At 41.4% G+C, this 25,450-nt stretch overlaps 1 protein-coding gene across 3 annotated transcripts in view; it reads left to right on the forward strand.

The window, feature by feature from the left end:
* Window positions 1-25,450, forward strand: part of RNF144B (ring finger protein 144B) — a 283,693-nt gene that overhangs the window by 48,340 nt on the left and 209,903 nt on the right. The gene's annotated exons all lie outside the window — the stretch shown is intronic.

Genomic DNA, 25,450 nt, shown 5'->3' on the forward strand with positions numbered 1-25,450 from the left:
GAAGAGAGTTTATTCAAGTGAAAACTTTGAGATGACCATTCAACCACCTAGGAGGTACATTTTCCAAAGAATGGAAATCAGTGTTCCAAAGTGTAGAAGCTTGGGATCCTTTATACAAACAGAGTTTAGGGAAGCTTAACAGAATTTTGTGATCTTTCTATATAAGGCATAATGCATAGTTACAATAATCTGATGAGTTGAGGTTGTCTTTTTCTTTCAAGAAAGGTAAATTTAACGTTCCACCCTGAAGATTTTGCATCATCTGGGTTGAATTAGGTGAAGAATAATAAAGGAAGCAGTTAATCTGTACAAAGATCAGTGATTGGAAGAAGTCTTGTCTCTGGCCTATCCTGGTCATTTACAGAACAAGAACAATGAGGAAAAGAGTTTTAACTTAAGAAGCAGAAGTTACAGCTACATGCTATGTGACTCAGATCACAGTCACATCTCTCTCAAGGTTTCTCTGGGTTCTGGCAGAATTTTATTTATTTTTCACACAGCTGTAGTCTGCCCTCCAGAATATGCACAGCCTTGGCCACATGGGTGATGGGGTCAGAGGGCATAGTGGACCGGAATTCGTGGTTCTTAACTGGAAGTGCATTCCACCTTTGGTGGGCCAGTGGTGTGTCCTGTTGATGTAGGGAAGACGCAGTAGAAGATGGTAAGTGGGGAGTATGGGCTGAGAAAGGGCACACATTCCTGTTCTGCACTATCATCAGGTGGACTTTTCTGTGAAATGAAGATGAAAATAACCACCTTTCAGAGTAGTTGTAGAGAGTAAATTGATTCAAGCACAGTGCTTCATAAATAGTAATCTCTTAAGAAATGGTAGCTCTTTTTTTTTTTTTTTTTGAGACAGAGTCTTGCTCTGTTGCCAGGCTGTAGTAATCTTGGCTCACTGCAACCTCTGCTGACCGGATTCAAGTGATTCTCCTGCCTCAGCCTCCTGAGTAGCTGGGACTACAGGCATGTGCCACCACGCCTGGCTGTTTTTTTGTATTTTAGTAGAGATGGGGTTTCACCATGTTGGTCAGGATGGTCTTGATCTCCTGACCTTGTGATCCGCCCGCCTCAGCCTCCCAAAATGCTGGGATTACAGGTGTGAGCCACCTCCCAAAATGCTGGGATTACAGGTGTGAGCTACCTTGCCTGGCTTTTTCTTTTTTGAGACAGAGTCTTACTCTGTCACCAGGCTGGAGTGCAGTGGCGTGATCTTGGCTGCCTGCAACCTCCGCCTCCTAGGTTCAAGTGATTTTTCTGCCTCAGCCTCCTGAGTAGCTGGGACTATAGTTGCACGCCACCACACCTGGTTAAGTTTTGTATTTTTAGTAGAGACAGAGTTTCACCATGTTGGCCAGGCTGGTCTCGAACTCACGACCTCAAGTGATCTGCTCACCTCAGTCTCCCAAAATGCTGGGATTACAGGTGTGAGCCACCACTCCCATCCTGGTAGCTCCTATTAGGGTAATTTATTTTCCAAACCAGTACATGTAGAAAATGGAAAAGGGTACTAAAATAGTACATACAATATAATTTACATATATTTGAATATAATTTCTAAATTATTTACATATTAGCTGATAAATTAGTTTTATTATATGCATAGGCCTATAAAGTAGTTCTATTTAAAAACTTTTGAAAATGAATTTCTTTCTAAAAAGTAACAAATATGTACATTAAAACAAAACAAAAAAACTTTAGTATTATCAGAATAATAAATATAACATAGGTGTATGATTATTTTTGTTACATAGTACATGCTTAATCAGTTTCTTAGTCTCATCTGTCTCAAATATGTCATTTTTCTGATGCTGGTGATTTTTGGAATAATGCATTTTTTCTTTTCCTTTTTTTTTTGAAGACAGAGTCTTGCTGTGTTACTCTGGCTGGAAATATGGTGGTGCAGTGTCAGTTCACTGCAAACTCTGCCTCTCACGTTCAAAGGATTCTCATGCCTCAGCCTCCCAAGTAGCTGGGATTACACATACATACCACCACACCCAGCTAATTTTTGTATTTTGAGTATAGACAGGGTTTTGCCATTTTGGTCAGGTTGGTCTCGAACTCCTGGCCCTAAGTAATTCATTCACTTTGGCCTCTGAAAGTGCTGGGATTACAGATGTAAGCCACCATACCCGGCCAATACTGCATTTTTTTTTCTGAAATAGACTTATTTTTAACTTCTCATAATGTCTGGATCTTTTTTAAAGGTATACTGCATGTGAATAAAATTGAGGTTGACTCTTCTCTGTAAACCATAATATTTTTACTTAAGAAATATAATCTCTCTAGAAGAGCTAAGTTATCTGGTAAAAATGGAGTGAATTCTACTGAATGGGAAGTATTCTTAATTGTAATTTTTTTGTGTTAAAATGTATAAATAGGCCAGGTGTGGTGGCTCATGTCTGTAATCCCAGCACTTCGGGAGGCTGAGGTGGGTGGATCATGAGGTCAGGAGTTTAAGAGCACCCTGGCTGAGATGGTGAAACCCTGTCTCTACTAAAAATAAAAAAAAAATTTAGCCTGGTGTGGTGGCGGGCACCTGTAATCCCAGGCACTTGAGAGGCTGAGGCAGGAGAATTGCTTGAACCCGGGAGGCAGAGGTTCCAGTCAGCTGAGGTCGCACCACTGCAGTCACCTGAGGTCACACCACTGCACTCCAGCCTGGGCAACAGAGCGAGGCTCCATCGCAAAAAAAAAAAAAAAAAAAAAAAAAAAGTATAAATAATTGGCTGAAATATACCTCCTGATTACTGTTCTTTTTTGCTTCAATTCAGAGTCCCTTTCTTTGCTTTGACAAATATTTTAGAAGACAAAGGTTATCACATAAATTATCTCTATTTATGATTGTTCTGATGTTTAGATGTGATAAATTCATAGACCTTCCTAATTGTGTTCCATTCCAGTAGACAATGTAAAAGTTTCTCCCCACATGTAGATATATTCCAAAGGACAATTATGGAATCTCAAAACTAAATCTTGGACAGGATCTGAGGGCAATATATTTAATTTATTTCCTAACTCCTTTGCTGTAGCTGGGATGTTTCACTGTCTCCCTCTTTGTAAGTCTGGTTTTTAATAGTTGTAATTATTCAAAAACTGAAGTTTGTTTTTTGATGCTCCTTAACTTCTTTAATTAAAATTTCTAACTTATAATGAACAAAATGCAACCTAAATCTAGAGGACTTATTTATGAAAAAGTTCAGTATTATTGGTCAGACACAGGCTGATTTACTAAGTAGTTCCAATGGATAATGAGTAGCAGAAAGGAAACAAAGTTCAGTACTGCCAGGCTGAGGTGGTTTTTTTTTAATTTTTATTTTTGCAATCAACATCAACTTATCAACTTTATCACAAAAAATTTGTAGTTTAATTACTTGGCATATTCAAAATTTGTAAATTTTTACAAATATGATTTCATTGCAATAGATACAATAATGCAACTTCTTTGGTGATAGAGTTATGACTTCTGTTTACACTGTAACCAATTCCAATTATAGGTCTGCATCTTTAAAATTAGATACCTTAATTTAATAAGATCTCTCCCGCATCTGCCACAGCTGCAGTCTTGCTCTGTCGCCCAGGCTGGAGTGCAATAGCGGGATCTCGGCTCACTGCAATCCTCGCCTCCTGGGTTCAAGCAATTCTCATGCCTTAGCCTCCCGAGTAGCTGGGATTACAGAAACATGCCACCACACCCAGCTAATTTTTTTTGTTTTGGTATTTTTAGTAGAGACAGGGTTTCCCCATGTTGGCCAGGCTGGTCTCGAACTCCTGATCTCATGATCCGCCTGCCTCAGCCTACCAAAGTGTTGGGATTACAAACATGAGCCACTGTGCCTGGCCAAGATACCGTTTTTACCATGACATCATGTTCCACCAAAATATGTATGTAGATTATCACTGCAAAAACAAATACTTTTACCTTAAATATGAAAATTTAAGCTAAATTTACAGCAAGATTCATAATTATGTCAGATATATTTCATCTTAAACAGACTACAATTCCAAAAGCTTTATATTGATTTCATGAATTAGATAAAAAAATTAAACCATTGTTGGAATTAATTGATTTTTCTAAGTGAAGCCTTGATAATACTGATATAAAATTAGCAACAGTGAATTTTTATAAAATTCTTCCATCAGTCTTAACACGTGATAGCTTTTGCTTCACTTTTGGTACATGAACACAAAAACATGAAATAAAAATTGGCAAAGTCAGTGTAGGAGAATAATTACTGGATCTAGATGTCATGTGAGCACCTTCCACAGCTGTATGTAATAACTTGTAAATCTAAATACAGGGTTCCCCAAATAGCTACTAATCTTTTTTTTTCTCTTTTCAAAATAGAAACCGAGTCTTGCTTTGTTGCCCAGGCTGGAGTTCAATGGCACAATCATAGCTTACTGCAGCCTCGAACTCCTGGGCTCAACGATCTTCCCACATCAGCCTCCCAAGTAGCTAGGACTACAGATGTGTCCCACCACAATTGACTAGCCTTTTTTTTGTTTGTTTCTGTAGAGACAAGGTCTTGCTATGTTGCCCAGGCTGGTCCTGAACTCCTAGCCTCAAGTGATCCTCCTACCTCAGACTCCTAAAATGCTGGGATTGCAGGTGTGAGCCACTGCACCTGGCCACTACTTATTTTTGATGTAGATTATAACACTTCAGGCTGGGCGCAATGGCCCACGCCTGTAATCCCAGCACTTTGGGAGGTCAGGGCAGGTGGGTCACCTGAAGTCAGGAGTTTGAGACCAGCCTGGCCAATATGGTGAAACCTGGTCTCTACTAAAAATACAAAAATTAGCCAGGTGTGGGAGGCTGAGTCAGGAGAATTGGTTGAACCCTGAAGGTGGAGGTTGCAGTGAGTGGAACGGAGATTATGCCACTGCACTGCAGCCTGGGCGATAGAGTAAGACTCTGTCTAAAAACAAAACAGAACAAAAGAAACCACAAAAACAAAAAACTTCTTCAGATTTGTGTTTTGGGGTCTTCATTTGGTTCTGGATTTCACTTTGTCCTCCACGGGTGTAGAGAGTGGCCAATGAGGACATTATATTCAATTTCACATTCATCAACTTACTTGAGGATAGAATATTCCTCAGTTAATATTTTACGAAGTGTAAACTTTCACTTTTACTTATTTACTTTAAAAATTATTTTTAAAAATAGAGACGGGGTTCTGCTCTGTCGTCCAGGCTGGTCTTTAACTCCTTCGGTCAAACAATCCTCCTGCCTTGACCTCCAAAGTGCTGGGGTTACAGGTGTGAGTGACTGTGCCTGGCCTAAACTTTCATTTCTGAGCTTACTATTGTTGGAAGATGTCTTGCAAAGTAAAAAAGCACCATCAAACAATAACAATACTTTCAGATGCACCTCATCTAAGAAATGACTGATCATTTTGGCCAGGTTGGTTTCTCTATGTCCTGAGGCAGTACTTCCAGCCTGCTTTCCCTGCACATATTCTTCCACACACCCCTAACCTATGTTCCTCACATATCTCAGGGACCCCACCAGCTATGCCTTGGCAGTTCTGTGCATTTTATAGACCAGAGCCTGGCCATGGCAGACTTAGCTGGTGAGTCCCAAGGGTTCAGGGCAGCAGCTGTTGGAGAGCTCTTTTGCCATCACAAGTGCTGTTCCTGGATACAGAGTTGTCCTTGGAAGCTCTTGCTTGTCTGAGGGTCTTTTTTTTTTTTTCTAAGCAAGTGCCTTGCTGTCTTTGAAAGGGAAACATGTTGATTCCATTGCTTGTGGAAAGGATAGGGGAAAATAGAAATTGGTCAACACTAGCCGCCTTGCAGACCACATGTGACTTTTTTTTTTTTTTTTTTTTGAGACAGAGTCTCGCTCTGTTGCCCAGACTGGAGTTCAGTGGCGCAATCTTGGCTCACTGCAACCTTCACCGCCCAGGTTCAAGCGATTCTCCTGCCTCAGCCTCCCGAGTAGCTGGGACTACAGGCGAATGCCACCACTCCCGGCTAATTTTTTGTATTTTTAGTAGGGATGAGGTTTCACCGTGTTAGCCAGGATAGTCTTGATCTCCTGACCTGGTGATCCACCCGCCTTGGGCTCCCAAAGTGCTGGGATTACAGGTGTGAGACATCATGCCCAGCCTCACATGTGACCTCTTTGCTTACTGCTCATATCTGTCTCACACAATGCTACACAAGACAGTGGTAGAAGCTGAAAACATAAAGTGAAGGGCTACTAAGCCAATCCTGGCTTATTTTAGTGCAAATATTAATGGTAACTCTCCATTAAAGTGAAACAATCCAGGGAAATGTTAACGCAGACAACATAGAGGGACAATACGCCTTAACCAGGACTGTCCAGGGCAGAAAAAGACCCTGGTTAAAAGAATGGAACATTATTTTGGGAGTTTTTGCAAAGGAGCACTAGAGGGCGCTTTAGACTATAATTAAGAATCCTGCTTTGATTTACAGAAGTAAATATACTCTATCAGATTGATTTACACATTTCAGCAGTGGATGGTTTATACATTGGTATTCCTAAGACATGGAAAAATGCAATGCAAATGTTTTGGTGTTCCCCCTCCCCATGCTGGATTGGTCACGATAACGCTGTTTTATTTCAGATTAAATCTTCAGAAGTGCATTTTAGTTGTCAAACGTGTCAAGCATTGAGGGTAAAAAATGTCACACGCTGTTAGTGAGCAATGTAAATTGAGTATGATAAACCGATTCAGATAACAACTTACTTTGAATGCTCTTGATGTGCTAGGTATGTTTCCCAAACCTTTTATGCAGGACACATTTAAATTTTTTATTACAATTCTATGAGATAAGTGCGACTGTTGTTTACACTTGGTAGATGAGGAAACTGAGGCACTTGGTGTTGAAAAGACTGCCCATGGTCACACGTCTAGTGCAAAGATAATGTGCTGTAAACCATTGTACTGTACAACTGTGCAACACAGCTGCATGGATAATAGTGAATAATATCTCTATGAATGAATGAATAAATACTGTGTCACATAGATACTAAGCATATGGGAAAGAAGTAGGGAAAATTACACTTCATATTTTTTTCCTAGTGGCTGGCCCAGTTATTTAATGAATTCCATTCCAGCTCCCAAGAGTCCAGTGGAGTCCACGCAGGGTTGGAAATGGATTCGTCTGTGTTACACTCTGGCTTACCTGAAAATAGTGAACAGGACTCACAGTCACTCAGACAGCCAACCCTTGAGAGTTTGGCCTGGGGATGGAATAGAGGGGCATGAGGAACAAGTGTGGGAGGAATGGGGTCCACTTTTGGAGAAAACAAAATTGCAAGGAGGAAAAATGGCCTCAGCTCCCTGGCAGACTTGTTCTCTAAGACCAACTCAGGAGACGGTCGAGGCTCTCTCTGTGTTGTTCCAAAGAGGGCTCTAGGAGCCAGGCTCCTTTGGGGTGACAAATATGTCCATCCCTAGTAGAACCAGAGAGTATGAATATATGCTGAAGTCCTAGGACTAAAACAGGTTTCGGTAAGGAATGGGTGAGGTTGTCCCCCTTTTTAAACATTTCTTTTGTTGTATTTTTTATTATGATAAAATATGCATCATATAAAATTGACCATTTTACCAGTTTCACGTGTGCAATTCAGTGGCAATAAGTAAATTTATTTTCTTTATTTCTTTCTCTTTTTTTCTTTCTTTCTTTTTTTTTTTTTTGAGACGGAATCTCAGGCTGGAGTGTAGTGGCACGATCTAGGCTCACTGCAACCTCTGCCTCCTGGCTTCAAGTGATTCTCCTGCCTCAGCCTCCTTCCTTCCTTCCTTCCTTCCTCTCTTTCTTCTTTCTTTCCTTCCTTCCTTCCTTCCTTCCTTTCTTTCTTTCTTTCTTTCTTTCTTCTCTCTCTCTTTCTTTTTGACAGGGTCTTGCTCTGTCTCCTAGGCTTGAGTGCAGTGGCACTATCTTTGCTCACTGCAGCCTCAACCTCCCAGGCTCAAGCAATCCTGTCAACTCAGCCTCCTGAGTATCTGGGACCCACAGGCGTGTGCCACCATCCCTGGCTAATTTTTGTAGAGACAAAGCCTCACTATGTTGCCCAGGCTGGTCTTGAACTCCTGGGCTCAAGCAATTCTCCTGCCTCAGCTTCCCAAAGGCACTGGGATTACAGGCACGAGCCTCCATGCCCAGCCTGTGAATTACTTTTTCATTTCTCCATTTCCTCCTCTCCCAGCCTCTGGCAATCACCGTTCTACTTTCTGTCTCTAATGAATTTGACTACTCTAGGTACCTTGTGTAAGTGGAATCGTACTTACTTGTCCTTTTGTGTATTTGTCATTTTGTGACTGGCTTATTTCATGTAGCCTAATGTCCTCCAGGTTCATCCATGGTGAAGCATGTGTCAGGACTTAATTTTTTTGTTAATGTTAGAACACCGGAGAGGAGATGGGAGGACATGGTCTGACTTGCACTCTTTGGGTGGCGGTGAGAGAAAGAGATTAGGCATGATGTACCTTTCTCTTGCCCTTCAGCAAATACCATGCTTCCTTCCAAGGCCAGCAAGTGGTGTGATTGATCAGGACACAGAATACCAGCCTCCCATTCCTGAAACCTATCTCCTCCTTCCTTCTCCATACTGCCTAAAATACACAGACTTAGAGATCGGTTTGATTTAGCTAAGAGAGTGCATGGGGAATTGAGGTGGGGAGAAGAAGCTGTCAGTCATTTACTTTATTAAGTATTACTGTAATGTGAATTAGAATATCAGATCATTTTCCAGCTCCATCCACCCCAGCTGAACTAATGAAACAGGAATTGTGGAGTTGGAGTGGAGAGTGGCGAAGGGTTGCCATTTTGGGCACGTACATGGCAGGCTCATACTACACCATGTGAGCCCCAGGAATCCAGGGAGAACGGGAGAGAGAAGGAGAACCAGGTGTTTTGAGAGCCCTCAGCTAACTTGAGGTTCCAGTACCAGAGCAGTTAACAATGCTGCCCTGATGGGAAGTGAAGGGGTGCTAGGCATGAGTGTTCCCTGTGTGCCCTTCACAGGATATGTCTGCTTGGCGGGAGGTCTAACGCCTAGTTGTCTGACCCATGACCAGGAGGACTCTCTCGCAGGAACCTTGTTTATACTGGCAGATGTGCCCACATGGCTCTTGTCTGATCAGGTCCAGTTTATGGCTGCCAGACTGTCACTCTGGCGCTGGGAGCCTGACTTTGTGCTCTCCTCAGCGTCCTGGAAAAAATCAGGCCTAGGGCAGCCCCTAGTTCTTCAGATGGAAGGTGCAAATTCAGTACAGTACCCTAATAGGAAGCAAGTCCAAAGATTGTCACGTAAACAGTTCCTGGGCAGGGAGGGTACCAGGAGTCTTTGGTCCCTAGGTCACATGAGAGGCAGGAATAAAGGATCAGGTGGAGAGAGAAAGAGAGAGAGAGAGAGAGAGAGAGAGAGAGAGAGAGAAAGAGAAACATGGCAATAGCAGCAGAATAGGGTGTGTGTCGGTTTCAGTTCCTGGGTAAATGCACAAATGGTCCCTTTAAAGGAAGCAATGGGAAAGTGGGGAGCCCCGTCAGCTAGCGGTAGAAATGTCTCTAAGTTCTCATCTCCGGCCACCAGCTCGAGCCATTTGGGTGTGGTGTAGAAAAGAGAAAAAAGGGAGATGAACAGAGGAGCCAGCCCTACTCTTGCCAGTCTTAACCAGGACCAGATGGGACACGCCCCCTTACGCACCCAGCTGCTGTCCTTGAACTCATTTAAGGTCTCTGCCTTACCTGGAGTTTTGAAGGGACTGGGGAAGACCTAGATTTTGCAACCTTACTCTCTTTTTGGCAGAGTCTCTGGTGATAGAGACGTGGAAGAAGTTTCCAAGGCTGGTCCTGGGTCAAGCAATGAAGACAATTTATTTGTGGAGACAGTTTATGTTCCATTCAGCTGTAGGTTATAGTGACCATGACTCTGAGAATCTGCTTCGTAGGTTGATATAATTTGACACTCATAGAGGGAGGGGCCTCCTTTCACCTGAATGTGCTTCTGTCCTAGCTTTTTATCCTTGAATTGGTTTTTGAAAAAGCAGCCAGCATGGACTGAATTATGTGTGGATTCGGGAGACAGGAAGCAGGTTTCTAGGTCTGTGTTGCTGACCTAATTCTGTGTTATGTTTTCAGCTTTGCTGACCTAATTCTGCATTATGTTTTCATTGAATGAACTGATTATTTTTATATCCCTTTCTGGTAACTGAATTACTTTTACTACTTTCAGTTTTTCCATGTCCCAACTTACCGCATTTTACGTGCACTTGAAAATTGACTCCTTAAGCTATTTTTCATTCTTTTAACTAGCAGGAACTTTGCCTGTTTATTATTTGAATAGCAGCATTGCTGCTGGTATTACAAGCTTGCTAGTCTTGGCATAATTTGTATGTGTAATAAGTTAATATTTGTTGTCAAGGCTTTAAAGGGGCTGTGTCTTTGGTGTTGTATTTTAATAGTTAATGAACCAATGGAATCTTTTTACTTTTATTGCCTTTCTTGGGTGATTAGATATGCATCATCAGACATGGTTTACTTTCACCAACCCTGAATACAGGTTTCTTGTTAAACAAGTCAGTTTCTTGTTTCTGAAAGTTACGTTTACCACATACTGTGATGATTGGCATTGTTTTTTGGGTTTCAGTTTCAATGAAAACATTTACTGAAAAAATGTTCTCTTTACATTTTGAAACTGTGATACTCATGTTAGCGCGTGATCAGCACTAGCATTTGAGGAACATTCTAAATTCAATCTCTCAGGCATTTTGGTTTCTTTGTGTCTAAAACTTACCCAATTATGCCTGATTTCCACTGGTAAGACATAATAACTCTTTTGTGCGAATTGGATGTTTGTATCACTTCCCTGCTTTTTAGTAAACTTTGAAATTCTTTTCAATTCCAAAAACTAAGTGAGAATAGTAACTAGATTAAGCATGTATTTTTTTTTTTTTTTTTGAGAGACGGTAGCCTCAACCTCCCAGGCTCAAGCAATCCCCCTGCCTCAGCCTTCTGAGTAGCTGAGACTACAGGTGGAAAGCACTAGCCCAGCTAAATTTTTTAATTATTTTATTTTATTTTTTGTAGAGACGAGGTCCTACTGTGTTGCCCAGCCTGGTCTTGAACTCCTGGCTTCCAGCAATCCTGCCACCTCTGCCTCCCAAAGTGCTGGGATTATGGGGGTGAACCACCTTGCTTGGCCTGTGAATGCCCATGCTGAGCTAGCTTTTAAAAATAATGAGCAGAAAGGCAGGCGGATCACTTGAGGTCAGGAATTCGAGACCAGCCTGGCCAACATGGTGAAACCCCGTCTCTACTAAGAATACAAAAAGTCACTTGGGAGGCTGAGACAGGAGAATTGCTTGAATCTGGGAGGCAGAGATTGCAGTGAGCCAAGATCATGCCATTGCATTCCAGCTTGGGAGACAGAGTGAGACTAAGTATCAAAATAATAATAATAATAATAATAATAATAATAAAAAAAACAGGACATCATTGCTTGAAAATTATTTCTAAAAATCAGGAGATTCCATAAAGAATGGTTTCTATGGAAATATCAGACCCTTCGTGTTGCAGGCCTTGTGGATGTGATTGGTTTTTGTGTGAGAAAACCACGCTAAATGTAAATAAGTACATTTAGTAACTGTTTAAAGGACAATTACTTCCTTTTCCCAGGATACATTTATTTTACAAGACGTGATAAAGTGAATATTTTGTAAGAAATGCACTTTTAAAATTATTTAATGCGATGTTTTTTGGCACATCAAATATGCAAATATAGTATTTGCATTTCCTTTTCCTGTTACTAAAGAGAAAAATAATTTTAGTGAAGAAAGCAGAAGAAAGGTCTTTTTGGTCTCTGCCCTTCAGTCTGACCGTGTTTCTTTGCTTTAACTGTATTAACAGAGTAGTTTGCTGTAATTACATAGTTCATCTTGCAGCAGCCTTAACTGATTGAGTTTAAAATCAAATTAAAACAAAACTTCTTTCTTCTTGTGTGTGCAACCCCATAATTTAGACTGTTCTGAATTTTAAAGGAATGCTTAGCTAGTTTTTTTCTCCAACTATAATTTGATATAATTTCCTTTAAAAGCAAGAAAATTGTGCTACATTCAAAGATCCTAGATTTAGTTGTCTAGGGGCTGTTTCTGATGATCGGGAGAAATTAAGTGGACCACCATGTAATGTTTTCTTGTATGAGTAGTGGGGAGAGCCAGGGCTGGGAGGTGAAGGTTAGTCTTAATCAGCTCAGCAGGAAGAGTTGGCAGAGCTGGGATTCTGCATCTTTGACCTTTTAGCATTTCAGTAGGTCTTTGTTTTCATATGGACTGTTCCCTGTCCTTCATTTTCTTCCTTGTTTTTTTTTAAATATAAACCTTTTAAAAATTGGTAATATTTAGATGCCCTCTGAGCTTTGCAAAGGCATTTTTTTGTTGTTTGTTTCAGTCTGTTGAGTACATTTAGTTCTGCTGTATCTGCATCAGAAAAACCCTAAGTGTAATAAAGCATGCAAAGTATTAACTTATCTCAAGTTCTTTCTTGAGTCACTTCAGCTGTGGAGTTTCTCTTCCTCTTGCTACTTAGAAAATTGGGGCCTTTGGCAGGAGAATCACTTGAACCTGGGAGGCAGAGGTTGCCGTGAATCGAGATCACGCCATTGCCTTCAAGCCTGGGCTGCAAGAGTGAAACTCTGTCTCAAAAAAAAGAAAACTGGGCTTTGGAATTGAGGAGTCTCCAAGCCACAGAAAGCTCCTCCATAGCTCCAAGTCCTGCAAACCAAACGTCTTTCCACTTCCCCGTGTAGGTCTGGCATTTGCTCTATGAGTTGGTAAATGCTGAAAGGAGGAGCTTTGGCCTCAGCAATTTTAAGAACTAGTTCTACTTAACACTAGTTCCACAGAATAGCAGAAAGAGAACTATGTCAACTTGAAGATGTATATTAAATAGAGAAACAAGGGATTGGTTTAGATATATTGGTTACTTAAAAAGAGGAAGTTTGGGGTGGTGTTTAAAGCCAGATCATTGGCTTTAGATACATCTGATTCAAAATCTGGATGAGCATTATTAACAAGACAGAAAAACAGTAGATGTTGGTGTGGTTGTGGTGGAAAGGGAATGCTTATACACTGCTGGTGGGGATGTAAATTGGTATAATCTCTATGGAAAACAGTATGTAGATTTCTTAAAGAACTAAAAGTTGGCCGGGCGTGGTGGCTCACGCCTATAAGCCCAGCACTTTGGGAGGCCGAGGCGGGTGGATCACGAGGTCAAGAGATCGAGACCATCCCGGTCAACATGGTGAAACCCCGTCTCTACTAAAAATACAAAAAAAATTAGCTGGGCGTGGTGGCGCGTGCCTGTAGTCCCAGCTAGTCGGGAGGCTGAGGCAGGAGAATTGCTTGAACCCAGGAGGTGAAGGTTGCGGTGAGCCGAGATCGCACCATTGCACCACTGCAGCCTGGGTAACGAGTGAAACTCCAACTCAAAAAAAAAAAAAAAAAAAAAAAAAAACTAAAAGTTGTATCATCTGATCCAGCAATCCCAGTAGTGGGTATCTACCTAGGGAAAAATAAATAATTATACGACAAAGACACATGTATGCATATATTTATAGCAGCACAATTCAAAATTGCAAAGATGTGGAATCAACTTAAGTGCCCATTGACCAATGAGTGGATAAAGAAGATGAGACATATACATCATGGAATACTGCTCAACCGTAAAAAAGAATGAAATAATGTCTTGCAGCAACTTGAATAGAGTTGGAGGTCATTATTCTAAGTGAAGTAACTCAGAAATGGAAAACCAAATACCGTATGTTCTCATTTATAAGTGGGAAGTAAGGCATGTTCACACAAAGGCATACAGAGTGGTATAATGCACTTCGGAGATCCAGCATGGGGAGAATGGGTGTGGGGTGAGGAATAAAAAGCTAGATATTGGGTACAGTGCACACTACTCAGATGACAGGTACACTAAAATCTCAGACTTCACCACTATACAATTCATCCTTGTAGCCAAAACCACTTGTACTCCAAAAGCTATTGAAATAAGAATAAAGTGAGAAATGTTAAAAAAAAAACCGCAAAACAACACCCCACAAAGTCTGGCTGAACCTCTGACTAGCCAGGTGACCTTGATTTATCTGAGAGTTTTTCATCTATAAAGATAATATACAACGTATAGGGGGTTGTTGTGGGAATAACATAGCTATTGTGACGTCTAACACAAAGTAAGTCCTCAGTGATGAGTTATTTTTCATCAATATTTTGTCATGTGTGTACAAAGTGAGAAATAGACATTGCAAATTTCTTTGTGGCTGTCTAGTTGAAATATGAATGATGGATATTGTCTTCAGCCTTAAATGTACCCATGGATAAGGTAATTTGATGTGATGTTCAGTGTTGTTGATATGCTGGAGGCAATTCCCCCACCTTCTACCTGATGAACTCCTGGTTTTCCTTTAAACCCCAGTCTTTGCCAATATCCCTGACCCTCCAGACAGCTCTTTCCTCTCCTCTCTGTTGTGTTTGTACCCAGGCCACTCTTCTGTTGTTACCTTTATTGTGGGGTTCCTATGTTCTTCCTCCTGAGCTGTGAGCATTTGAGACAGGGATTATTTTATTCGTATTCTCCTTCCTCCCACCCACTGTCTAGCATAGGACCTGGAATTTCCATTAGTTGGATTAAAATGGATTGAATTTAATTGAATCAAATCCTGTATAGAATCAGCGTCATGCTAAATATTTGGGGCTCACAAGGCTGTTGGCTTAGTCTGTGAGGTGCCTTATTTTATAGCCTTATTTTTGATTCCAGGCCCCAATCTTAGCTAAGCACCAGATTACACATCACATTTGATATCATTCAGGACTCTTAATTGTCATTGCAGACAAACAATGTGGTGGCATTCAGCTCCCAGCAGATGTCAGGTTTCTTGAGGCCCTACAGTTGGATTTGCTGTTCTCTGGGATATGAACAACTGTGTGGTTCAGGCTTCTGGAATTAAGAGAGCCAATGTGACAATAGTGAATAAAAGCTCAGGTAGAAGTCAGGAGTCATGCTCAGATGTCATGGGTTTCCTGGTGAGAATGTTCAAATGGATTTATCACTTTATCTTGACCAGGGGCAGTGGCTCATCTCTGTAATCCCAGCACTTTGGAAGGCTGAGGTGGGAGAATCATTTGAGCTAAGGTGTTCAAGACCAGCTTGGGCAACAAAGTGAGGTCCTGTATCTACAAAAATTAAAAAAAATTAGCTGGGCATGGTGGTTTATACCTGTAGTCTTAGCTACTTGGGAGGCTTGAGGGGGAGGATGCTTGAGCCCAGGGTTTTGAGGCTGCAGTGAGTTATGATCATGCCACTGTGCTCCAGCCTGGGCAACAAAGTGAGACCCTGTCTCAAAAATACAAAACAAAACAAAACAAAAATCAAAAAACCTTTAACCTGCCAACGGGGGTATTTCTTCATTCGCAGCCTCTCTTGATACACAGGATTACTTTTGTTTCCTTCAGTATCCTTTTTAAGAAAATGGGAATAAGTTATTCCACTTATGGTGCCCATTGCTATTATTTCCTTTTACAATTATAACAAAAACAGTTTTGTCATATAGAGAAGGATGGTGTTACAAATTAATTTATTTGAGGACAAATTTGCTAGGTAGGCTGCTGCTTCAGAGATAGCTTTCCACATAAACTTTGCCATCTCTAATAACTTTCCTTGTACTCCTGTACTCAACTAAGCAAATCCTTTTACATAATGACATGTTCCTGGAAAACCTGTATGTAATCAGAATCTTTGGAAAACATTTAAAATATATTCTTTTGAATATGCGAGCTATCCATTTTCTTTTCAGCAGGTTTATACCCCATTTACCTTCTCTTCTTTTTTATTCTTAAAACAGAAAGAGACAAGAAGCTTCCATAAAGGAATATTTGGTGTTCTGAGCAAAGGATGTCAGATCCTTCTCCCACCCATCAGATGCCTTACTCTGATTAAGGGAGGCATAACTTAGCTCCTTTCATCCCCAGAATAACTTTGTTCCAGCCTCATGGGTCCTTCTTGGTCCTAAAGACAGTTTTAGATGATGTCAGATAACACCACATGTAAGACCTCTGCTTCCCATAACTTTGAAGTCACAGGCCAGCTTCTACCCAGCTGGAACCAAAATAACAAAAGGTTACATGCCACAGGCCATCCAGGAACCACTTAGACCAAAGATAAAGACTAAGATAAAGACATGGTTTCTCTGGTGTAACCCTAGGATACGGTAGATGCAAATCGTATCTAGAAACAGGCCTTGGGTGTGGTGACTCATGTCTGTAATCCCAAGACTTTAGAGGTCAAGGTGGAGGATCACTTGAGGCCAGGAGCTCAGGACCAGCCTGGGCAACATAGCAAGACCCCCATCTTTATAAAAATAAATAAAAAGCTGGGTGTGGTGGTACATGCCTGTAGTCCTAGCTACTCAACAAGATGAGCAAGAGGATCAGTTGAGGCTAGGTGTTCAAGGTTACAGTGAGCTATCATCATGCTACCGCACTCCAGTCTCGGTGACCAAGCAAGACTATCTCAAAAAAAAAAAAAAAATAGAAACAGGCATATAATATGTGCTTGATTAATATGTGTTGGCTGAATGAATGAATGAATGAATGGTAAAATCACCTAGGAATTTCTGAATGTCCGTTAGACTGTTCTTAAGGAGTAGTATCATCAAATTCTTGGACTCCCTTCCTATCCACATGCTTAAATATAGTTACTGCATTCACTTGTAAATTTTCACAAGAGCTCTTTTAATAGTGGTTTAGATAGAATCTCTCTATAATTCATTCTATTTTTTCAAAATATGAAAAATAATACCCATGATGGGATGACTTGCTATCTGGCTATCACTGCCATACTGTTATAGGCCATCCTGTCCCCCAAATTCTTTAATTTTCCCTGCTTTGCTTAGTGCAGGTGAAGCATCCCTGCCCTTTGGCCTCTTCCAATAGAGCCAACTTTCTGCTGGATGTCAGCAAGAGTTAATCAGATATGCTCATCTGAGCACATGCATCAGCCAAAGCGTGTGCCACTGTCTCACATAAAACGAAGACGTTTCCTAAAGATGTTTAAGGAAAGCAATTAATTGTGTGAATTTCAGGCTAATGGGGGAAATTCTGGCTTCAGCATTAGAAAGGTTAGGATATAAACCTGGCTCCTAAGATTTATTTGCTAGCTAATCTTGACCAACCCTTCTGAGACTCAGTTTCCTCAGATAAAAAATGGGAATGATGATTCTAACCGGCAGGGTTGGTTGTTTATTTATTTATTTTTATTTTTTTGAGACAGAGTTTCTCTCTGTAACCCAGGCTGGAGTGCAGTGGTGCCATCTTGGCTCACTGCAACCTCTGCCCCCAGGGTTCAAGAGATTCTTCCCGCCTCAGCCTCCCTAGTAGCTGGGATTACAGGCATATACCACCATGCTCAGCTAATTTTTGTAGTTTTTAATAGAGATGGGGTTTCACCATGTTGACCTGGCTGATCTCAAACTTCTGACATCAGGTGATCTACCCACCTTGGCCTCCTAAAGTGTTGGGATTACAGGCATGAGCCACTGTGTCCAGCCAGGCAGGGTTGTTTAGATTAGGTGGAATAACATGTTAGCATGCCTAGCATATTATAGGCTCTATTAATTGGCAGGTATAATTGTGGAGTATAGAGCCATTTTAAACTTCTCTGAAGTTATATTCTGTATGTGAGTTTCTGCCTGGATAGCTGATGCCAAGAACTGGTGTCCCTTGGAGTTAATAGGAAAACTCTTTCAGTTGGAATTGGTATCCAAACACTTAAGCATTATTATTCTGGACGTTGGTTTATTATCTACTTCATGTAGGTTGTTTTATTATTCTTAAATTATTTCCCTTTGGAGTTATTGGCGTCTCTTCCGGTGTATGTGATGCTGACCACAGAGTAATTTGATGGTTAAAGGGACGAGGCATTCAGTTGGAGGCAATAGCTTTTCCCTGAAAGCAGGTCGATGTTTACCCTTAAATAAAAGGATGGTTTTACTTGTATTCACAATAAAGGCAAGAAAGTATCATTTTGGATGAGTCTCTTACATTTACATGTACAAGGTCTAGCAACTACCCTAAAAGAGTCACACAATTATAACTTGAATATATGTTAAGATGATAAGTTAGGTTTTTCTTGCAGGGGGTGGGGGAAACTATTTTTCCTTACATGAAAAACCCCAATTAAAATATTAAGGAGCTTTAGAAGCCTCTGCTAAAGGCTCTTAGATGATCTGGGCTGTTTATTAACCCATTAATCCAGTGTACTTAATTCCTTTGGGCTAAGGAGGAAATTTTTTTTCCCTTAATTTCCACACTAAATGAAACACTTAGACTCTGGTATCTATTTTTCATGAATGAATATGAGAGCTGCAAAAGTCATTTAATTTGCCTGTCAGTTTCGTTATGAAATGAGGGAGCTGGACCAGGCAGTCTTCTGTGCTGCCATTCTCTGAATTGTAATGCAAATCGGAAGGATTAAATGACTGTGCAATGTCTGTCAGTCATTCCACATTCTTCTGACGTCTGGCCTCTGAAAGATTGTAAACTTCTAATATTCAAAGGGAAGAAGTTGTTTAAACTGTCATACATGGGGTGAAAAGCAGTACAAGAATTTTGAGTTTTCACTCTTTTTTTCCCCTTCTCCAACAGCAAGTCATTGCTGCTTCATAGAAGTTTAGAAAATGTTTCTGTTGAGTTGTTCTGGGTGCCTTCTCAGGAATGTCATGCTTTTTTCTGATAGAGTGTGCAATGTTGCCGGGCGCGGTGGCTCACTCCTATAATCCCAGCACTTTGGAAGGCCAAGGTGGGTGGATCACTTGAGGTGAGGAGTTCGAGACCAGCCTGGCCAACATGGTGAAACCCCATCTCTACTAAAAATACAAAAATTAGCTGGGTGTAGTGGCATAGACCTGCAATCCCAGCTACTTGGGAGACAGAGGCAGGAGAATTGCTTGAACCTGGGAGGTGGGGGCTTTGAGACTCCATTTCCAAAAAAAAAAAAAAAAAAAAAAGCGAGCAAGTGAGAGAGAGAGAGAGAATGTGCTGTGTTAAAAACTTTTTTCCCCCTTCCATGGAGTTTTTTGTTTTTGAGATGAGGTCTGTGTCACCCAGGCCGGAGTGCAGTGGCACGATCATAGCTCACTGCAACTTCGAACTTTTGGGCCCAAGGAATCATCCTGCCTCAGCCTCCTGAGCAGCTGGAACTACAGGATAATCACCATGGCCGACTAATTTTTAAAATTTTCTGTAGAAACAGCGTCTCGCTTTGTTGCCCAAACTGTTCTATGGAGATTCTTAAAACTCCACCCATGGCAGCCTACTACACTATTTTCTGTAGGTTTTGTAACAAATTTGCTTCATAAAGCTTAAAAATGCAAAGATGAAGTAGTCTGGAATTAATTTGTAAGTGACATATAAGTTCAGACTTTCTATCAAATTTGACCTCCTCTTCTATTTTTCAAATTTTACGAGTTTTTACTATATATTTTGATGGTAACTTTGAGAGAAACACTTTGAGAAAAACACAATACCTCTCCCAAGAGTTTATAATGAATACGTCTATCACATTTTAACAGTTCATCTAATGCTTTTCTCATACTTAAACTCATTTAATCTACACTTCAATCTATTTAAAGTCTTACAACACAATTATAAGGTTAAACATTGTTATGTTGATCAACTTTTTATGGGTTAGGAAATAGAGGTGTAGGAAGGTTATGTTAAAAGGGAAACTTTAGACAAATTAAATTTAGCAGAGCTTAATTGAGCAATGGATGATTGGAGAATAGAGCAGCCCTCAAAAACTGAATGGGGTCACAGCACTCAGGCTTGCTACATGGTCAGGTGGCATTCATGGACAGAAAACTGGAGTGATATACAGAGACTGCTGGACTGGTTGCAGCTCAGCGTTTGCCTTAGTTGAAGATGGTGTGGTCAGTTGGCTACCTGTGATTGACTGAAGCGTGGCTGTTGTGGTTGGCTGAAACTCTGCCATTTAATACAAAAGTATACTCTACAGATGAGGAAAATGAGTCTTAGAAAGCCCAAGAAGTTTCCTAGAAAACCATAGCTAGTATGTGATCGGACAGTGATGCTCAGGAGGAACTCTGACACCACTCTTCTGGGTTTCTTTTTATTTCTTTCTTTTCTTTCTTTCTTTCTTTCCTTCCTTCTTTCTTTTCTTCTTTTGTTTTCTTTCATTTTTTTGTTGATGGTGTTTTGCTCTGTTGTCCAGGCTGGAGTGCAATGGCATGATCTCAGCTCACTGTAACCTCTGCCTCCCAGGTTCCAGCGATTCTCCTGCCTTAGCCTCCTGAGTAGTTGGGATTACAGGTGCCCACCACCATGCCTAGCTAATTTTTGTATTTTTAGTGGAGATGAGGTTTCACCATGTTGGCCAGGCTGGTCTTGAAATCCTGACCTCAGGTGATCCTCCCGCCTTGGCCTCCCAAAGTGCTGGGATTACAGGCATGAGCCACCGCACCCTGCCGACTCCCCAGTTTCTTAGATGAGTGTCTTTAAGTGAGATGCCTCTCTGATGTCCTTTCAACTAAGTAAGGTATGTAAGTGCCAGATGAATGTGAATGTGAAAAGACACTTGGGTGTTTGCTTGAGTGTCTAATTAAATTTCCTTTATATTTATGGCTTTAGACGAGGATATTTCACAAATACATGTTAAGTTTGGTTTCACCTTAGCAACTTCGATTCTTTTCACAAATGTTTATTAAATATTTATGTTCCATGCAGCATATTAGGCTTAGTAGTAAACCAACTGTAGACACAATCCCCCCTCCTGGGACATATTTGTCTAGAGACATAGACAAATAAATGTTTAAATACCATGTACTCTGCTTTCATGACAATTTGTCCAATTTGGGGTAAAAGTTAACTTCCTTAAGCCAATAGGTGTTTTCCACAACATTTGTTTTTGAGAATTCACCAGATTTATTGCTCATGGACATACATCAAATAGTTCTTAGAAACAATTGATGTGTTTTTCATTAGATATGCCTGGGAATGTACTAAATATTTGGTGGTGTTTCTTGCTTTGAGCATTCAGTAAGTTGCAAGCAGACATTGCATTATTTGCCAACAGAGGAGTCGTCCTCAGCGTAGCACATAAAGGAGATTATGACTTCATAGTATATGAAGGGAAAACAATAGATATGGATTTTAAGCAGATTAAACTAAAGGTGGGAAATGTGAGTACAGTTCACCTTGAAGGAATGTTAAATTATAAATGCTGTCTACTATTACTTCTTGGATGAAGAAAGTAAAAATAAAACTTAACCTTCTGATTTTTTTGGCAAACCTGGTCTACTTAGCCCTGCGTGTCCAGGGAAAATAAAACATATAGTGGAAGTTTTGAAAAATAATAAACACATCCATCAGCTTCAATCGGGCTCTTTTGAGTGATGCTTGCTTTGCAAATTTGCAGATAAGTCATGGTAGGAACTCTATAAAAAAAGAATGACGTGTAGAACAATTTTAAATATTACTATTTATTGCCATCGGTGAAAGCCACTGCCTGTGTTTCCTTTTGCTCATTGGACCCTCTTTTAGGCATGACTGCATATCACCTTCTTATCTGCTCTCCTTACTCCTGTGATTCCGTCACTCAGCACTTACCTAAGTCACTTGCTCTTGGCCTTGTGAGGGAATGCATGTCTGGTAGAAATCCTAGCATCTCTATCTCTGCTTTGGTTAAGGGTGGAATTCACCTGCAGAATTATCTATCTTCCAGTTCCACTTAATGCTATTGGGCCCAAAGCTGTCCATAACCCACATGAAAACACCCAGTGGCCTATATTCTAGGATCAGAGCTATAAAATCCAGAAGACTTATGATGCCGCAAGTTCTTTGCCAGCCCATCTAGATGTCCCTACTACCGTCTGAAGTTTTGCTTTCTTCCAAAAATCTTATCATTGGTTGGGTGCAGTGGCTTATGCCTGTAATCCCAGCATTTTTGGAGGCCGAGGCTGGTGGATCACTTGAGGCCAGGAGCTGGAGACCAGCCTGGCCAACATGGCAAAACCCTGTCTCTACCAAAAGTACAAAAATTAGCCAGGCATGATGATGTGTGCCTGTAATCCTGGCTACTCAGGAGGGTGAGGTGTGAGAATCGTTTGAACCTGGGAGGTCGAGGTTGCAGTGAGCCGAGATCACACCATTGCACTGCAGCCTGAGTGACAGAGCAAGACTGTCTAAAAAAACAAAACAAAACAAAAAAAACCACCAAAAAACAAAAAAACTGACAAAACATCAAAAATCTTATTGTTGAAACCCTAACCCCTAAGGTGATGGTATTTGAGGGTGGGGCCTTTCGGAGGTAGAGTATGGGGCAGAGTCCTCATGAATGGGATTTGTGTCCCTATAAAAGAGAAGCCAGAGAACTTGCTGCTGCTTTCTTCTTCCTTGTCCAGACACAGCAAGAAGTCAGTACCCATAAGCCAGAAATTGGGCCCTCACTAGACACTGAATCTGCCTTGATCTTGGACTTCCCAGCCTCCAGGTCTGTGAGAAATACATTTATTGTTTATAAGCCACCCAGTCTATGGTATTCTGTAATAGCAGCCTGAATGGACTAAGACTCTCTCCTTCTCCACTTCTCTGGGATTTATCTTTGTGCATCTAGTCCTGGTTTCTTTTAGACCTTTTCTGTTTAGCCATTGGACATAGAGTCCAGTATTGCCAAGGCCTCAGTGTGTGCCCTGGGGCCTGGCAAATAGCATTGGACCTCCAGAACCCTGGAGCCCAGGTAAATTTCCTTGAGGCTGAACTATAGTGTAGCCCTTCTTAGACAGATGGGTTGTTTGGGATTGACATCACGTGATATCCCTACATGGATAGATAGGAAAAAGCGGGCGTTTAACAGCCACTCACCATTGTTTTCCCTAAAGACAGTCTCTTCAGGCCACTGGCCAAATGCTTTAAGTCCTTGGAGTAAGGCATTGGGTTTGCCGCTCCTTTCTTCCCCTGTGCCACAACTCAGGAAGACACCTAAGGCAGGACAAGGACATTGTGTTGTGTAACCCTGCATGAGTTAGAGACATCAGATTCTCTTTAAAGGCAGAGTCATGTCTTGTCATTCCTCAAAGTGGGTGGACCTCAGCCATTTGACTTGTTGAGATTTGCCCTGAGAAGCAGTGTGTCTGAATGAAACTCCTGTCCTCTACGGAGACCTCAGGAAGCCCTGTCTTTTCTCTGAGCCAAAGATCTCCACACCTTCACCACCTCAAGAATCCTTTCACGGCCAGCTGCAGTCACCCTCTGCCTAGCCTTCTCTCGCCCCAGCACGCACCCCCACAACTGGCTCTTTCTTCAGTCTCCAGCCTGCCAAATCCACTTGGAAGGTTTCTGCAGCTGCTTTATTTTTCTCTTTTGCATGGTGCTCTACAACAGTTTGGTTCTCTCTATCACTGAGTATGGCAGTATGGTGTATTAATGACAGTAGGGATTGTATGTGACTTGCAGACTAAGTGAAATAATACATGTAAAGCCCTAAGCCCAGGACATAATAAACACTAACTTGCTTGACTCGCTTGATCCTTTCTCTCTCTCTCTCTCTCTGTTTCTGGTAGCAAGTGATATGTGGGCAGGCTCTTCAACTTTTGCTTGATGAGGAGCATGATAGTGTTATGGTTAAGAGAGCAGACCTTGGTCCTCCACCGTTTGGGCTCAGATTCATTCTCTAGGTAACTTTGGCTTTGACTAAGCAAACTTAGTCAATTTACTTAGCCTGTATGACTCTGTTTTAAAAAAATGTCTGTAGAGTTAGCCCTCAGAATAGTTCCTAATCATAGCACTGTTATGAACATTAAATTAGTTAATAGATGAAGTGCTGATAATACCATGTGCCTGGTATGTAGCGCTGAGTGTTAAATTTGGGAGAAATGTCCTGTTATGTTAGCAATGAACGTGGGGCTGCAGATGATATGCTGCATTAAGCAGTGGGCGTTCGTTCCTATGCAGCATTAAGGGAGGCGAGTTCCCTCTCTTTTTCTGGGAAGACTCAGGTCAGATTGGAGCTAAATTCATGGAATGGGGACTTCAAAACTGGGGTCAAAAATCCCTTGAGTCATCTCAAAAATAAAAATCCCTTGAAGCAGCTTTGCTGGGATCAGTGTTTCTGACTCACTTGAGTAAGACAGACACATTTCTCCAACCCCATCATAAGAATCACCTGGGGCACCTGTCAGACAAACCGACTAGGGCCTTGCCCCAGACCTACTGAATCGGAGGCTTCAGGGAGGGACCTTGGAATCTGATGTCTAACAACCCAGACAAATAGTACCACCTGGAAACACTAAATCACCTGGGAAGCTTAAGAAATGCCTGTTGCCTGGGTCTCATGCACTGAATGTTCTGATTTGATTGTTTTGGGGTTTTGGCACATAGGCATGGGAACTTTTTTTTTTTTTAAGAGCTTCTCAGCTATATCTAATGTGAGCCAGGGTTGAAAACCACTAAAATCATACATAAGTCTATATTTTTTAGAATCTGTTGGGGTGCATATTAAAAATGTGGATTTATAAGCCCCAGCCCCAGCCTGCTGAATTGGACTCCTGGTAGTCAGGGTAGAATGAAGGTGGCAGTAGAGGGAGTGAGGACCTGGAATTTGCATTCAAAACAGACTTTCCATATGATTCTTCTGCATGCAGGACTTTGAGAGCTACCTGCTCAACAGTGGTTTCCCTTAGTAGGCATGTGTGAAAATAGCTGAATGAATGATGCCAAATCATTGCAGTATTTCCTTTTCTTCTCAACCAGTCTGTTAGAAATGTCTTTATTCAAGCTAGGTGTGGTGGCTCATGTCTGAATCCCAGCACTTTTGGAGGCTGAGGCAGGCAGATCAACTGAGGTCAGGAGTTTGAGACCAGCCTGGCCAACATGGTGAAACCCCCATCTCTACTAAAAATACAAAAATTCATTGGGCACAGTGGCTGGGGCCTGTAAACCCAGCTACTTGGAAGGCTGAGGCAGGAGAATTGCTTGAACCTGGGAGGTGGAGGTTGCAGTGAGCCAAGAGCAGACACTTCACTCCAGCCTGGGCAACAGGGCAAGACTCTTTTTTTTTTTTTTTAAGATGGAGTTTCACTCTTGTTGCCCAGACTGGAGTGCAATGGCACAATCCCGGCTCACCAAAACCTCCGCCTCCCTTCCTGCCTCCACCTTCCGAGTAGCTGAGATTACAGGCATGTGCCACCACGCCCGGCTAATTTTTGTATTTTTAGTAGAGATGGGGTTTCTCCATGTTGGTCAGGCTGGTCTCAAACTCCCGACCTCAGGTGATCTGCCCACATTGGCCTCCCAAAGTGCTGGGATTACAGGTGTGAGCCACCGTGCCCGGCTGAGACTCTTGTCTTAAAAAAAAAGTCTTTATTCATGTAGTGTAGGTAAATTCATTACTTACTTTC

This window comes from Aotus nancymaae, unplaced genomic scaffold, assembly GCF_030222135.1.
Source record: "Aotus nancymaae isolate 86718 unplaced genomic scaffold, 86718_ANA_hifiasm-v0.15.2.pri h1tg000051l, whole genome shotgun sequence".
Classification (NCBI taxonomy): domain Eukaryota; kingdom Metazoa; phylum Chordata; class Mammalia; order Primates; family Aotidae; genus Aotus; species Aotus nancymaae.